The sequence below is a fragment of the Arachis ipaensis genome, chromosome B2, assembly GCF_059453495.1.
Source record: "Arachis ipaensis isolate K30076 ecotype BB chromosome B2, ASM5945349v1, whole genome shotgun sequence".
Lineage (NCBI taxonomy): Eukaryota > Viridiplantae > Streptophyta > Magnoliopsida > Fabales > Fabaceae > Arachis > Arachis ipaensis.
In genome coordinates, this window is record NC_142437.1 from 79,338,126 (window position 1) to 79,353,486 (window position 15,361).

The 15,361-nt window shown below is 39.4% G+C and overlaps 1 non-coding gene across 1 annotated transcript; it reads left to right on the forward strand.

Annotated features, from left to right (window-relative positions):
- The first annotated feature begins 8,234 nt into the window (after positions 1 to 8,234).
- Positions 8,235 to 8,342, forward strand: LOC148574537 (small nucleolar RNA R71). The gene has a single exon (XR_015906249.1). It is a non-coding gene; the product is annotated as a small nucleolar RNA R71 (small nucleolar RNA).
- Positions 8,343 to 15,361: the final 7,019 nt, after the last annotated feature.

A 15,361-nucleotide genomic window follows, 5' to 3' on the forward strand; every position in this document is an offset into this window, starting at 1 on the left:
TAGGAGTCATATAGTAGTAATTAGTATCTATATTTTTGATTTTATCTCCAATTAAGCTATAATTTAATTTTCTCATCATCATCAAACATGAATAAAATAGAAGAATTTCTTTAGAATAAGAGGCAATAATTTTCGAGTTTTTAATAAGAACATTCTAATTATTTACATGTGGTGGCAATGCTTTCTGTCTTCTGAATGAATGCTTGAACAGTGCATAGGTCTTTTGAATTTGATGTTTAAGACTGTTAAATATGTTGGCTCTTGAAAGAATGATGAACATGAGACATGTTATTGATAATCTGAAAAATCATAAGAATGATTCTTGAAGCAAGAAAAAGCAGCAAAGAACAAAGCTTGCAGAAAAAAAAAACAAAATATAGAAAGAAAAAAAGAAAAAGCAATCAGAAAAAGCCAATAACCCTTAAAACCAAAAGGCAAGGGTAAATAAAAAGGATCCCAAGGCTTTGAGCATCAGTGGATAGGAGGGCCTAAAGGAATAAAATCCCGGCCTAAGCGGCTAAACCAAGCTGTCCCTAACCATGTGCTTGTGGCGTGAAGGTGTCAAGTGAAAACTTGAGACTGAGCGGTTAAAGTCAAGGTCCAAAGCAAAAAGAAGAGTGTGCTTAAGAACCCTGGACACCTCTAATTGGGGACTTTAGCAAAGCTGAGTCACAATCTGAAAAGGTTCACCCAATTATGTGTCTGTGGCATTTATGTATCCGGTGGTAATACTGGAAAACAAAGTGCTTAGGGCCACGGCCAAGACTCATAAAGTAGCTGTGTTCAAGAATCAACATACTGAACTAGGAGAATCAATATCACTATCTGAATTCTGAGTTCCTATAGATGCCAATCACTCTGAGCTTCAATGGATAAAGTGAGATGCCAAAACTGTTCAGAAGCAAAAAGCTACTAGTCCCGCTCATCTAATTAGAATCTGAGCTTCACTCAAAAACTCTGAGATATTATTGCTTCTTCATTTATCTGTATTCTATTTTATTTATCTAGTTGCTTGAGGACAAGCAACAGTTTAAGTTTGGTGTTGTGATGAGCGGATATTTTATACGCTTTTTGGGGTTAATTTCATATAGTTTTTAGTGTATTTTAGTTAGTTTTTAGTTTATTTTTAGTAGTTTCTAGGCAAAATTCATATTTCTAGACTTTACTATGAGTTTTTGTGTTTTTCTGTGATTTCAGGTATTTTCTGGCTGAAATTGAGGGAGCTGAGCAAAAATCTGATTCAGGCTGAAAAAGGACTGCTAATGCTGTTGGATTCTGACCTCCCTACACTCAAAATGGATTTTCTGGAGCTACAAGAGTCCAAATGGCGCGCTTCCAATTGCGTTGGAAAGTAGACATCCAGAGCTTTCCAGAAATATATAATAGTCCATACTTTGCTCAAGCATAGACGATGTAAACTGGCGTTCAACGCCAGTTCCATGCTGCTGTCTGGCGTCCAGCACCAGAAACAAGTTAGGAGTTGGAGTTCGACGCAAGAATTGGATCCAGATCTAGCGTTGAACGCCCAAAACAGCCTTATGCACGTGAGAAGCTTTAGTCTCAGCCCCAGCACACACCAAGTGGGCTCCATAAGTGGATTTCTGCACCATCTATCATAGTTTACTCATTTTCTGTAAACCTAGGTTACTAGTTTAGTATTTAAACAACTTTTAGAGATTTATTTTGTATCTCATGACATTTTAGATCTAAACTTTGTACCTTTTGACGGCATGAGTCTCTAAACTCCATTGTTGGAGGTGAGGAGCTCTGCTGTGCCTCAATGAATTAATGCCAGTATTTCTGTTTTCTATTCAATCATGTTTGTTCCTATCTAAGATATTCATTTGCGCCTTATTATGATGAATATGATGATCCGTGACACTCATCACCATTCTCAACCTATGAACGTGTGCTTGAAAACCACCTCCGTTCTACATTAGATTGAATGAGTATCTCTTAGATTCCTTAATCGGAATCTCCGTGGTATAAGCTAGAATCCATTGGCAGCATCCTTGAGAATCCGGAAAGTCTAAACCTTGTCTGTGGTATTCCTAGTAGGATTCTGGGATTGGATGACTGTGACGAGCTTCAAACTCGTGAGTGCTGGGCGTAGTGACAGACGCAAAAGGATAGCGAATCCTATTCCGGTATGATCGAGAACCTACAGATGATTAGCCGTGCGGTGACAGCGCACCTGAACCATTTTCACTGAAAGAAAGGATGGTAGCCATTGACAACGGTGATCCTCCAACACACAGCTTGCCATAGGAGGGACGTGCGTGCGTGAAGAAGAAGATAGAGAGAAAGCAGAGATTAAAAAGGCAAAGCATCTCCAAAACTCCAACATATTCTCATTTACTGCATAACAAGTAACCTTTAATTCAGGCTCTCTTGTTCATTTGCAAGTCAATTGATAACCACTAATTAATATCCTGACTAAGAGTTGCAAGATAACTATAGCTTGCTTCAAGCCAATAATCTCCGTGGGATCGACCCTTACTCACGTAAGGTATTACCTGGACGACCCAGTGCACTTGCTGGTTAGTTGTGCAGAATTACATAGTGTGAAGTAATTTTCGTGCACCAGCCAGCCCCCATGATCTAAGAACAAAACGTCCCAAGATGATCCAAAGATCAAAAGATAATCCAAAGATGTCTAATACAATAGTAAAAAGTCCTATTTATAATAAACTAGCTACTAGGGTTTACAGAAGTAAGTAATTGATGCATAAATCCACTTCCGGGGCCCACTTGGTGTGTGCTTGGGCTGAGCTTGAATGTTCCACGTGCAGAGGCTCTTTCTGGAGTTGAACGCCAGGTTGTAACGTATTTCTGGCGTTCAACTCTGGTTTGTGACTTGTTTCTGGCGTTTAACTCCAGACAGCAGCGTAGAACTGGCGTTCAACGCCCTTTTACGTCGTCTAAACTCGTTCAAAGTATGGACTATTATATATTTCTGGAAAGCCCTAGATGTCTACTTTCCAACGCAATTGGTAGCGTGCCATGTTGAGTTCTGTAGCTCCAGAAAATCCACTTTGAGTGCAGGGAGGTCAGAATCCAACAGCATCAGCAGTCCTTCTTCAACCTCTGAATCTAATTTTTGCTCAAGTCCCTCAATTTCAGCCAGAAAATATCTGAAATCACAGAAAAACACACAAACTCATAGTAAAGTCCAGAAATGTGAATTTAACATAAAAACTAATGAAAACATCCCTAAAAGTAACCAGATTCTACTAAAAACATACTAAAAACAATGCCAAAAAGCGTATAAATTATCCGCTCATCACAACACTAAACTTAAATTGTTGCTTGTCCCCAAGCAACTGAAAATTAAATAGGATAAAAAGATGAGAATATACTATAAATTCCAAACTATCAATGAAACATAGCTCCAATTAAATGGGCGGGACTTGTAGCTTTTTGCCTCTTGAATAGTTTTGGCATCTCACTTTATCCATTGAAGTTCAGAATGATTGGCTTCTATAGGAACTCAGAGTTCATATAGTGCTATTGATTCTCCTAGTTCAGTATGATGATTCTTGAACACAGCTACTTTATGAGTCTTGGCCGTGGCCCTAAGCACTTTGTTTTCCAGTATTACCACCAGATACATAAATGCCACAGACACATAATTGGGTGAACCTTTTCAGATTGTGACTCAGCTTTGCTAAAGTTCCCAATTAGAGGTGTCCAGGGTTCTTAAGCACACTCTTTTTTTTTTTTGCTTTGGACCTTGACTTTAACCACTCAGTCTCAAGTTTTCACTTGACACCTACACGCCACAAGCACATGGTTAGGGACAGCTTGGTTTAGCCGCTTAGACCAGGATTTTATTCCTTTAGGCCCTCCTATCCACTGATGCTCAAAGCCTTGGGATCTTTTTTATTTGCCCTTGCCTTTTGGTTTTAAGGGTTATTGGCTTTTTGCTCTTGCCTCTTGGTTTTAAGAGCTTTTGGCTTTTTCTGCTTGCTTTTTCTTTTTCTTTCTATTTTTTTCGCCTATTTTTTTTTTCTGCAAGCTTTGCTCTTTGCTGCTTTTTCTTGCTTCAAGAATCATTTTTATGATTTTTTAGATTATCAAATAACATGTCTCCTTGTCATCATTCTTTGAAGAGCCAACATATTTAACATTCATAAACAACAACTTCAAAAGACATATGCACTGTTCAAGCATTCATTCAGAAAACAAGAAGCATTGTCACCACATCAATATAATTAAACTAAGTTCAAGGATAAATTCGAAACTCATGTACTTCTTGTTCTTTTGAATTAAAACAATTTTCAATTTAAGAGAGGTGATGGATTCATAGGACATTCATAACTTTAAGACAAAGTTACTAACTACTAATGATCATGTAATGAAGACACAAACATAGATAAGAACTTAACATAGAGAAAACGAGAAACAGAAAGTGAGAACAAGGAATGAGTCCACCTTAGTGATGATGGCGTTTTCTTCTTGAGGAACCAATGATGTCCTTGAGCTCTTCTATGTCTCTTCCTTGTCTTTGTTGCTCCTCCCTCATTGCTTTTTGATCTTCTCTGATTTCATGAAGGATGATGGAGTGCTCTTGATGTTCCACCCTTAGTTTTCCCATGTTGGAACTTAATTCTCCTAGGGAGGTGTTGATTTGCTCCCAATAGTTTTGTGGAGGAAAATGCATTTGAGGCATCTCCGGGATCTCATGGTGATGAGCTTCCTGCGCCTCTTGAGCTCCATGAATGGGCTCTCTTGCTTGCTCCATCTTTTTCTTAGTGATGGGCTTCTCTTCCTCAATGTGAATGTCTCCTTCTATGAAAGCTCCAGTTGAGTAACATAGATGGCAAATAAGATGGGGAAAAGCTAGCCTTGCCCCAGGGGAGGGCTTTTCGGCTATTTTGTAGAGTTCAAGGGAGATGACTTCATGAACTTCTACTTCCTCTCCAATCATGATGCTATGGATCATGATAGCCCGATCCACAGTAACTTCAGATCGGTTGCTAGTGGGGATGATGGAGGGATGGATGAACTCCAACCATCCTCTAGCCACAGGCTTGAGGTCCAGTCTTCTTAGTTGAACCGGCTTGCCTTTGGAGTCAATCTTCCATTGAGCTCCTTCCACACATATGTCCATGAGGACTTGGTCTAACCTTTTATTAAAGTTGACCCTTCTAGTGTAGGGGCGTTCATCTCCTTACATCATAGGCAAGTTAAACGCCAACCTCACATTCTCCGGGCTAAAATCTAAGTATTTCCCCCAAACCATTGTAACATAATTCTTTGGATTCGGGTTCTTACTTTGATCATGGTTCCTAGTGATCCATGCATTGGCATAGAACTCTTGAACCATTAGGATGCCGACTTGTTGAATTGGGTTTGTTAGAACTTCCCAACCTCTTCTTTGGATTTCATGTCGGATCTCCGGATACTCATTTTTCTTAAGTTTGAAAGGGACCTCGGGGATCACCTTCTTCTTGGCCACAACATCATAGAAGTGGTCTTGATGAGCTTTGGAGATGAACCTTTTCATCTCCCATGACTCGGAGGTGGAAGCTTTTGTCTTCCTTTTCCCTTTTTTAGAGGATTCTCCGGTCTTAGGTGCCATCAATGGTAATGGAAAAACAAAAAGCTTATGCTTTTACCACACCAAACTTAGAATTTTGCTCACCCTCGAGCAAGAGAGGAAAGAATAGATGAAGAAGAAGAAGAAAATATGGAGAGGAGGGGGGAGGTGTGTTTCGGCCAAGAAGAGAAAGGAGCGTTGTGTTGTGAGAAAATAAGGAAGAATGGAGGGGTATATATAGGGAAGGGAGGGGGGTAAGTTCGGCCATTTAGGGTGGGTTTGGGTGGGAAATTGATTTTGAATTTGAAGTTAGGTGGAGTTTATGAGGTAGGTTTATGGGGAAGAGTGGATGGATGTGAGTGGTGAAGAGGTGATGGGGAAGAGAGATTGAGGTGATTGGTGAAGGGTTTTGTGGAAGAGTATTTATGGGATTGTGTGAAAGAGGGGTGAGAAGAAGTAAGTGGAGGTAGGTGGGGATCCTGTGGGGTCCACAGATCCTGAGGTGATCCTGTGGGGTCCACAGATCTTGAGGTATTCAAGGATTTACATCCTTGCACCCAATTAGGCATGCAAAATGCCCTTGCACACAACTCTGGGTGTTCAGCGCTAGATTGGTGCTTGTTCTGGGCGTTGAACGCCCATTTGTTGCCCATTTCTGGCGTTGAACGCCAGAACCATGCTTGTTCTGGGCGTTCAGCGCCAGCTCTTCTCCAGGGTGCATTTATGGCGTTCAAACGCCCAGATGTTGCCCATTTCTGGCGTTCAGCGCCAGAACCATGCTCTGTTCTGGCGTTGAACGCCAAAAACATGCTTCCTACTGGCGTTTAAACGCCAGTAAGGTCTTCCTCCAGGGTGTGATTTTTCTTCTGCTGTTTTAGATTCCGTTTTCAATTTTTATATTTATTTTGTGACTCCACATGATCATGTACCTAATAAAACATGAAAAACAGTGAAAATTAGATAAATAAACATTGGGTTGCCTCCCAACAAGCGCTTCTTTAATGTCAATAGCTTGACAGTGGGCTCTCATGGAGCCTCACAGATGTGCAGAGCTTTGTTGAGACCTCCCAACACCAAACTTAGAGTTTGGATATGGGGGTTTGACACCAAACTTAGAGTTTGACTGTGGGGGCTTTGTTTGACTCTGCTTTGAGAGAAGCTCTTTATGCTTCCTCTCCATGGATGCAGAGAGAGATCCTTGAGTTGTAAACACAAGGTTGTCCTCATTTATTTGAAGGATCAATTCTCCTCTGTCCACATCAATTATAGCTCTTGCTGTGGCTAGGAAGGGTCTTCCAAGGATGATGAATTCATCCTCATCCTTCCCATTATCTAGGACTATGAAATCAACAGGGATGTAAAGGCCTTCAACCTTTTCTAACACGTCCTCTACTTGTCCATAAGCCTGTTTTCTTGAATTATCTGTCATCTCTAATGAGATTTTAGTGGCTTGCACCCCAAAGATTCCCAGTTTCTCTATTACAGAGAGGGGCTTGAGGTTTATTCCTGAACCAAGGTCACACAGAGCCTTAAAGATCATGGTGCCTATGGTACAAGGTATTAATAACTTTCCAGGATCCTGTTTCTTCTGAGGCAATGTCAGTTGATCCAGATCACTTAGTTCATTGGTGAACAAGGGAGGTTCATCTTCCCAAGTTTCAATGCCAAATAATTTGGCATTCAGCTTCATGATTGCACCAAGAAACTTGGCAGTTTGCTCTTCAGTAACATCCTCATTCTCTTCAGAATAAGAATACTCATCAGAGCTCATGAATGGCATAAGGAGGTTCAATGGAATCTCTATGGTCTCTAGATGAGTCTCAGATTCCTTTGGTTCCTCAGAGGGAAACTCCTTATTGATCACTGGACGTCCCAGGAGGTCTTCCTCACTGGGATTCACGTCCTCTCCTTCCTTTACAGGTTCGGCCATGGTGATCAATTCAATGGCCTTGCACACTCCTTTTGGATTCTCTTCTGTATTGCTTGGGAGAGTACTAGGAGGAATTTCAGTGATCCTTTTACTCAGCTGGCCCACTTGTGCTTCCAAATTTCTAATGGAAGACCTTGTTTCATTCATGAAACTTACAGTGGCCTTGGACAGATCAGAGACTAAGTTTGCTAAATTAGAGGTATTTTGTCCAGAGTTCTCTGTCTGTTGCTGAGTGGATGATGGAAAAGGTTTACTACTGTTAAACCTGTATCTTCCACCATTATTAAAGCCTTGTTGAGGCTTTTGTTGATCCTTCCATGAGAGATTTGGATGATTTCTCCATGATGGATTATAGGTGTTTCCATAAGGTTCACCTAAGTAATTCACCTCTGCTATTGCAGGGTTCTCAGGATCATAAGCTTCTTCTTCAAAAGATGCCTCTTGAGTACTGTTGGATGCAGCTTGCATTCCGTTCAGACTTTGAGAAATCATATTGACTTGCTGAGTCAATATTTTGTTCTGAGCCAATATGGAATTCAGAGTATCAATTTCAAGAACTCCCTTCTTCATAGGCGTCCCATTATTCACAGGATTCCTCTCAGAAGTGTACGTGAACTGGTTATTAGCAACCATGTCAATGAGTTCTTGAGCTTCTGCAGGCGTTTTCTTTAGGTGAATGGATCCACCTGCAGAAGTATCCAATGACATCTTTGATAGCTCAGATAAACCATCATAGAATATATCCAGGATGGTCCATTCTGAAAGCATGTCAGAAGGACACTTTTTGGTCAGCTGCTTGTATCTTTCCCAAGCTTCATAGAGGGATTCACCTTCTTTCTGTCTGAAGGTTTGAACATCCACTCTAAGCTTGCTCAGCTTTTGAGGAGGAAAGAACTTGGCTAAGAAAGCCGTGACCAGGTTGTCCCAAGAGTTCAGGCTGTCTCTGGGTTGAGAATCCAACCACACTCTAGCTCTGTCTCTTACAGCAAAAGGGAAAAGCATGAGCCTGTAGACTTCAGGATCTACTCCATTAGTCTTAACAGTATCACATATCTGCAAGAATTCAGTTAAGAACTGAAAAGGATCTTCAGATGGAAGTCCATGAAACTTGCAGTTCTGCTGCATCAGAGAAACTAACTGAGGTTTCAGCTCAAAGTTGTTTGCTCCAATGGCAGGAATGGAGATGCTTCTTCCATGTAAATTGGAATTAGGTGCAGTAAAGTCACCAAGCATTCTCCTTGCATTATTATTATTTTCGGCTGCCATCTCCTCTTCTTGTTCGAAAATTTCTGAAAGGTTATCTCTAGATTGTTGTAATTTATCTTCTCTCAGTTTTCTCTTCAGAGTCCTTTCAGGTTCTGGATCTGCTTCAACAAGAATATTCTTGTCCTTGCTCCTGCTCATATGACAAAGAAGAGGGCACAGAAAAAATAATAATAATAATAGGGATCCTTTATACCACAGTATAGAAGTCCCTGTGTGAGTAGAAGAAAGGAAGGGGACAAAGAATGTAATGTAAAGAAAGAAACACAAGGGTGAGGAGAGCAGAGATGTGAGGTGAGGAGATGTTAATAGATGAATAAATAAATAGAATAAGATGAGAGGGGGAGAATTTCGAAAATATTTTTTGAAAAAGAGTTAGTGATTTTCGAAAATAGTTTTTGAAAAAGGTTAGTAATTTTCGAAAATAAAAAATCAAAAATTAAAATAATTAGTTAATTAAAAAGAATTTTTGAAAAAGAGGGAAGATATTTTCGAAAATTAGAGAGAGAGAGTTAGTTAGGTAGTTTTGAAAAAGATAAGAAACAAACAAAAAGTTAGTTAGTTAGTTGAAACAAATTTTGAAAAGATAAGAAGTTAGGAAGTTAGAAAAGATATTTTGAAATCAAATTTTTGAAAAAGATAAGATAAGAAGGTATTTTTGAAAAGATATGATTTAAATTAGTTTTTGAAAAGATTTGATTTTTAAAATCACAATTAATGACTTGATTCACAAGAAATCACAAGATATGATTCTAGAATTTAAAGTTTGAGTCTTTCTTAACAAGTAAGTAACAAACTTGAAATTTTTTTGAATCAAAACATTAATTGATGATGTTATTTTCGAAAATTATGATATAAAATTAAGAAAAAGATTTTTGGAAAAGATTTTTATAATTTTCGAAAATAACTAAGAAAAATGAAAAAGATTTGATTTTTGAAAAAGATTTTGAAAAAGATAAGATTTTTAAATGGAAAATTTGATTTGACTCATAAAAACAACTAGATTTTAAAATTTTTTTGAAAAAGTCAAATCTAATTTTCGAAATTTTTAAGAGAGAAAAAGGGAAAGATACTTTTTTTTTGAATTTTTATGATGAGAGAGAAAAACATGAAAAAGACTCAATGCATGAAAATTTTGGATCAAAGTATGTGATGAATGCAAGAACACTATGAATGTCAAGATGAACACCAAGAACACTTTGAATGTCAAGATGAACATCAAGAACATATTTTTGAAAAATTTTTAATGCAAAGAAAACATGCAAGACACCAAACTTAGAAATCTTTCATGTTTAGACTCTATGGATGCAAAAATAAACATGTAAAACAAGAAAAGATGCAAAACAAGAAAACATCAAGATCAAACAAGAAGACTTACCAAGAACAACTTGAAGATCATGAAGAACAACATGAATGCATGAATTTTTCGAAAAATGCAAGATGAACATGCAATTGACACCAAACTTTCAACTTGACTCAAGACTCAAACAAGAAACACAAAATATATTTTTTTTATTTTTATGATTTTATGATTTTTTTTTTGTATTTTCTTTTAATTTTTTCGAAAATCATTTTGAAAAAGAAAAATAAGGATTCCAAAATTTTTAATATGAATTCCAGGAATCTTATGCTCTTTAGTCTAAAGCTCCAATCAAAGGGTCAGGCATGGCTTAATAGCCAGCCAAGCTTTAGTAAAAATATGAGTGTAATTCATTCAATTTTAAGCCAAAACCTCTGTCCAAAAGAATTTAGACATGGTTTTGTAGCCAGCATGCTTCAACATGCTTCATGAAACTCTAGAATTCATTCTTAAAAATTCTGAAGAAAAATATATTTTTGAAAATATTTTTATTTTAAAATTTTTTTGAAAACAAAGGAGAAATTTTTGAAAGATTTTTGAAAAATTTTTGAGAAGAAAACAAAAAGAAAATTACCTAATCTGAGCAACAGGATGAACCGTCAGTTGTCCAAACTCGAACAATCCCCGGCAACGGCGCCAAAAACTTGGTGCACGAAATTGTGATCTCTGGTAATGGCTCCAAAAACTTGGTGCTCTAATCTCAATTCATAATTTGTCACAACTTCGATACAACTAACCAGCAAGTGCACTGGGTTGTCCAAGTAATAAACCTTACGTGAGTAAGGGTCGATCCCACGAAGATTGTCGGCTTGAAGCAAACTATGGTCACCTTGTAAATCTCAGTCAGGCGGATATAAAATAAGTTATGGAGTTTTCGAAAATAATACTAATTAAACAGAAAATAGGGATAGAAACACTTATGTAAGTCATTGGTGAGAATTTCAGATAAGCGTATAGAGATGCTTTCGTTCCTCTGAACCTCTGCTTTCCTGCTGTCTTCATCCAATCAGTCCTACTCTTTTCCATGGCTGGCTTTATGCAAGGGCATCACCGTTGTCAATGGTTACTTCCCCTCCTCTTGTGAAAATGGTCCAAATGCTCTGTCACAGCACGGCTAATCATCTGAGGTTCCTGATCATGCTGGAATAGGATTCACCCTCCTTTTGCGTCTGTCACTACGCCCAGCAATCGCGAGTTTGAAGCTCGTCACAGTTATTCAATCCCAGAATCCTACTCGGAATACCACAGACAAGGTTTAGACTTTCCGGATTCTCATGAATCCTGCCATCAATCTAGCTTACACCACGAAGATTCTGATTAAGAGATCCAAGAGATAATCATTCAATCAAAGGTAGAACGAAAGTGGTTGTCAGGCACGCGTTCATGGGGAATGATGATGATTGTCATGTTCATCACATTCAGGTTGAAGTGCGAATGAATATCTTAGAAGCGGAATAAGTTGAATCGAATAGAAAAACAGTAGTACTTTGCATTAATCTTTGAGAAACAGCAGAGCTCCACACCTTAATCTATGGAGTGTAGAAACTCTACCGTTAAAAATACATAAGTGAAAGGTCCAGGCATGGCCGAATGGCCAGCCCCCGTGATCTAAGAACAAAACGTCCCAAGATGATCCAAAGATCAAAAGATAATCCAAAGATGTCTAATACAATAGTAAAAAGTCATATTTATAATAAACTAGCTACTAGGGTTTACAGAAGTAAGTAATTGATGCATAAATCCACTTCTGGGGCCCACTTGGTGTGTGCTTGGGCTGAGCTTGAATGTTCCACGTGCAGAGCCTCTTTCTAGAGTTGAACGCTAGGTTGTAACGTATTTCTGGCGTTCAACTCTGGTTTGTGACTTGTTTCTGGCGTTTAACTCCAGACAGCAGCGTAGAACTGGCGTTCAACGCCCTTTTACGTCGTATAAACTCGTTCAAAGTATGGATTATTATACATTTCTGGAAAGTCCTGGATGTCTACTTTCCAACGCAATTGGAAGCGCGCCATTTTGAGTTCTATAGCTCCTGAAAATCCACTTTGAGTGCAGGGAGGTCAGAATCCAACAGCATCAGCAGTCCTTCTTCAACCTCTGAATCTGATTTTTGCTCAAGTCCCTCAATTTCAGCCAGAAAATACCTGAAATCACAGAAAAACACACAAACTCATAGTAAAGTCCAGAAATGTTAATTTAACATAAAAACTAATGAAAACATCCCTAAAAGTAACCAGATTCTACTAAAAGCATACTAAAAATAATGCCAAAAAGCGTATAAATTATCCGCTCATCACTGGTTAGTTATGCAGAATTGCAAAAGTGTGATTTTGATTTCATGTACCAGATATCATATTTCAACCTTTGCAAGCAAGGTATCCCAACCTTGATCCAAACTTTGAGTTGAAGAGTAGCTTGACAAATCTACTTCCTAAGTATCATGGGTTGCCGGGTCAAGACCCCATCCGACATCTAAGAGATTTTCAAGTTGCTTGTTCAACAGCTCGAAGGCATGGAGCCAATGAGTTGGATATTATGGTTTTTGCCTTCCCTTTCTCTCTTGAAGGGCAAGCAAAGATGTGGTTTTATTCACAACCGGATGAGATTGTGACCAACTGGGATTTCTTGAGAAGAGAGTTTCTAGATAAATTCTTCCCACCGGAGAAGACCGACTACATCTGGAAAGAGATTTCGGGTATAATGCAAAAGGACCAAGAGAGTTTGTATGAGTATTGGACTCAGTTCAAGAGGTTATTGGAATCTTGTCCACACCATGGATTGAACACTCACTTGCTCATTAGTTACTTCACCGAAGGTCTTTGTGCGGAAGATAGAAGATTGCTCACCGCTTCTAGTGGCGGTTCCCTTTCAAAGAACAAGACGGAGGGAGAAGCTTGGAAATTGATAAATGATGTTGCCAAGGCTACACAACATGTAAGGCTGAGAAGTAATCCTCTCAAGGGTTTGGTAGAACCATCCCCTTCCGAAGCGAGCTTAACCAAGGCGCTTGGGGACATGACCACTATCCTCACGCAAATACAAAAAGATCAAAAGGAATACTACTCCATCCAAGCCATCCAAGCCCCACCTCAAGTTGCTCAACTTGAAGGCCCTCCTAGAATTTGTGGTTTGTTCTCTAGCACCACACATTACACCGATCAATGCCATCAAATTCAAGAGGAGCATGCCCTTGTAATGGCCAATGTGACTTATAACAACCGTCTGCCCTATCCCTCTCAAGGCCAAAACAACTACTCTCATGGTAGTAATCAAAATCAAGGGTGGAGGGATAATGCACAAGGGAGCAATCAAAACCAAAGATGGAATAACTCTTCTTCTCATTACAACAACAACCAATCTTCATCTCAATACCACCACAACAACAACAACCAAGCCAACCAAAATCACCACAACCAAAACCAAAACAACTACACCAAGTACCAAGCACCACAGCATAGACAACAATCCAACCAATCCTTTTCATCTTCCACCAATCAAGTTGATGAGTTTAGAGCCACTATGGATAAACGGGACGAGAGCTATAAGGCTCAATTCGAGGCCATGAGTGCTCAATTGGCCAATATCACCGATATAATTTCGAAGATGTCCATGTCCTCCTCCAACAACACCAACCAACCCTCAAGCTCTTCTAGCCTTCCTTCCCAACCCCAACCAAACCCCAAGGGCGGTCTCAATGCCATCACTCTACGGTCGGGGACTACATTGGAGTAGATACCTCCTAAGGTCATGGAAGACATTCATGAGGAAGAAGTGGTTATTGAAACTCCACATGAAGAAGAGGAGGTAGACAAAAGGCATGAGGAAGAAGGAGTAAGCCTTAAGGAACCCAAGAGGAAAGCTATAGTGGATGAGTCTATTCCTATCCCATTCCCTTCATTGGTGAAGAAAGTAAAGAAGACGCCAGAATTCGATTTAAACATGCTTCAAGTGTTCAAGAAAGTTGAGGTAACCATACCACTTCTTGATGCTATCCAACAAATTCCAATGTATGCAAAATTTTTGAAAGACTTGTGTACACACAAGGATAGGATAGGAGAGCTGGAAACATTATCCTTGGGTAGTTCAATCTCTTCCTAGATGAAACCTATTCCAAAGAAATGTGGTGACCTTGGACCTTGTTTGGTGTCTTGTTGTATTGGTGGGTGCACTTTTCATGACTGTATGTGTGATCTAGGAGCTTGCGTAAGCATCATGCCACTTTCTATCTTTGTGTGGTTGAATTTAGCTCCATTAAAGAAGTCGGCGGCGAAGTTTGCCTTAGCCGATAAGAGTGTGATCACTGTGATGGGAATAGCAGAAGATGTACTTGTGGCAATCAAGGACTTGGTCTTTCCAGTTGACTTTTACATCCTTGAGATGCCTCCAACGGAAAATAGAAGCTCATCATCTATTCTACTTGGTAGACCCTTCCTCAAGACCTCTAAATTCAAGTTAGATGCCTTCACCAGCACATATTCCTTTGAGGTTGGAGACAAGACTATCAAGTTCAATTTGGAAGAAGCCATGAAGCATCCTCCTAAAGAACATTCCATTCTCTGATGTGATGTAATTGATGAAGTGGTAACAGAAGTGCGAGAAGAAGACCATAACAAGTTGTGCTACCATATTGTTGAAGAGACGGATGACCAAGAGGGTGAACATAAGGAAGTTGTTGAGAATGAACTCCGTGAGCTTGATGAAAAAGAACCTCAGCTTGAGGCAAAGAGTGAATTGAAGTCTCTTCCATCTCATTTGAAGTATGCTTTCTTAGAGGACAACCAAAATTTTTCGGTCATTATTGCTAGTGAGCTTTCTAGTAAAGAAGAAGAAAAGCTCCTAGTTGTTCTAAGAAAGTACAAGAAGGCAATTGGTTGGAGCCTAGCTGATATTGTGGGGATTGACCCCCGCAAGTGCATGCATCGTATATTTCTCCAAGAGGGAGCTAGGCCAGTTAGGAAACCGCAATGGAGGCTCAACCTGACCATCATTGATGTGGTAAAGAAGGAGGTCACTAAGTTACTTGATGCGGGTATCATATCACCAATTTCTGATAGTGAATGGGTGAGCCTAGTCCAGGTTGTTCCCAAGAAATCGGGCATCACTGTGGTTAAAAAGGATGACAGTGAAGTGGTCACCAAGAGAGTACAAAATGCATGGCGAATGTGCATCGATTATAGAAGATTGAACTCTGCCATAAGAAAGGACCACTACCCTTTGCCCTTTATCGATCAGATGTTGGACCGTTTGGTGGGTAAATCCCATTATTGCT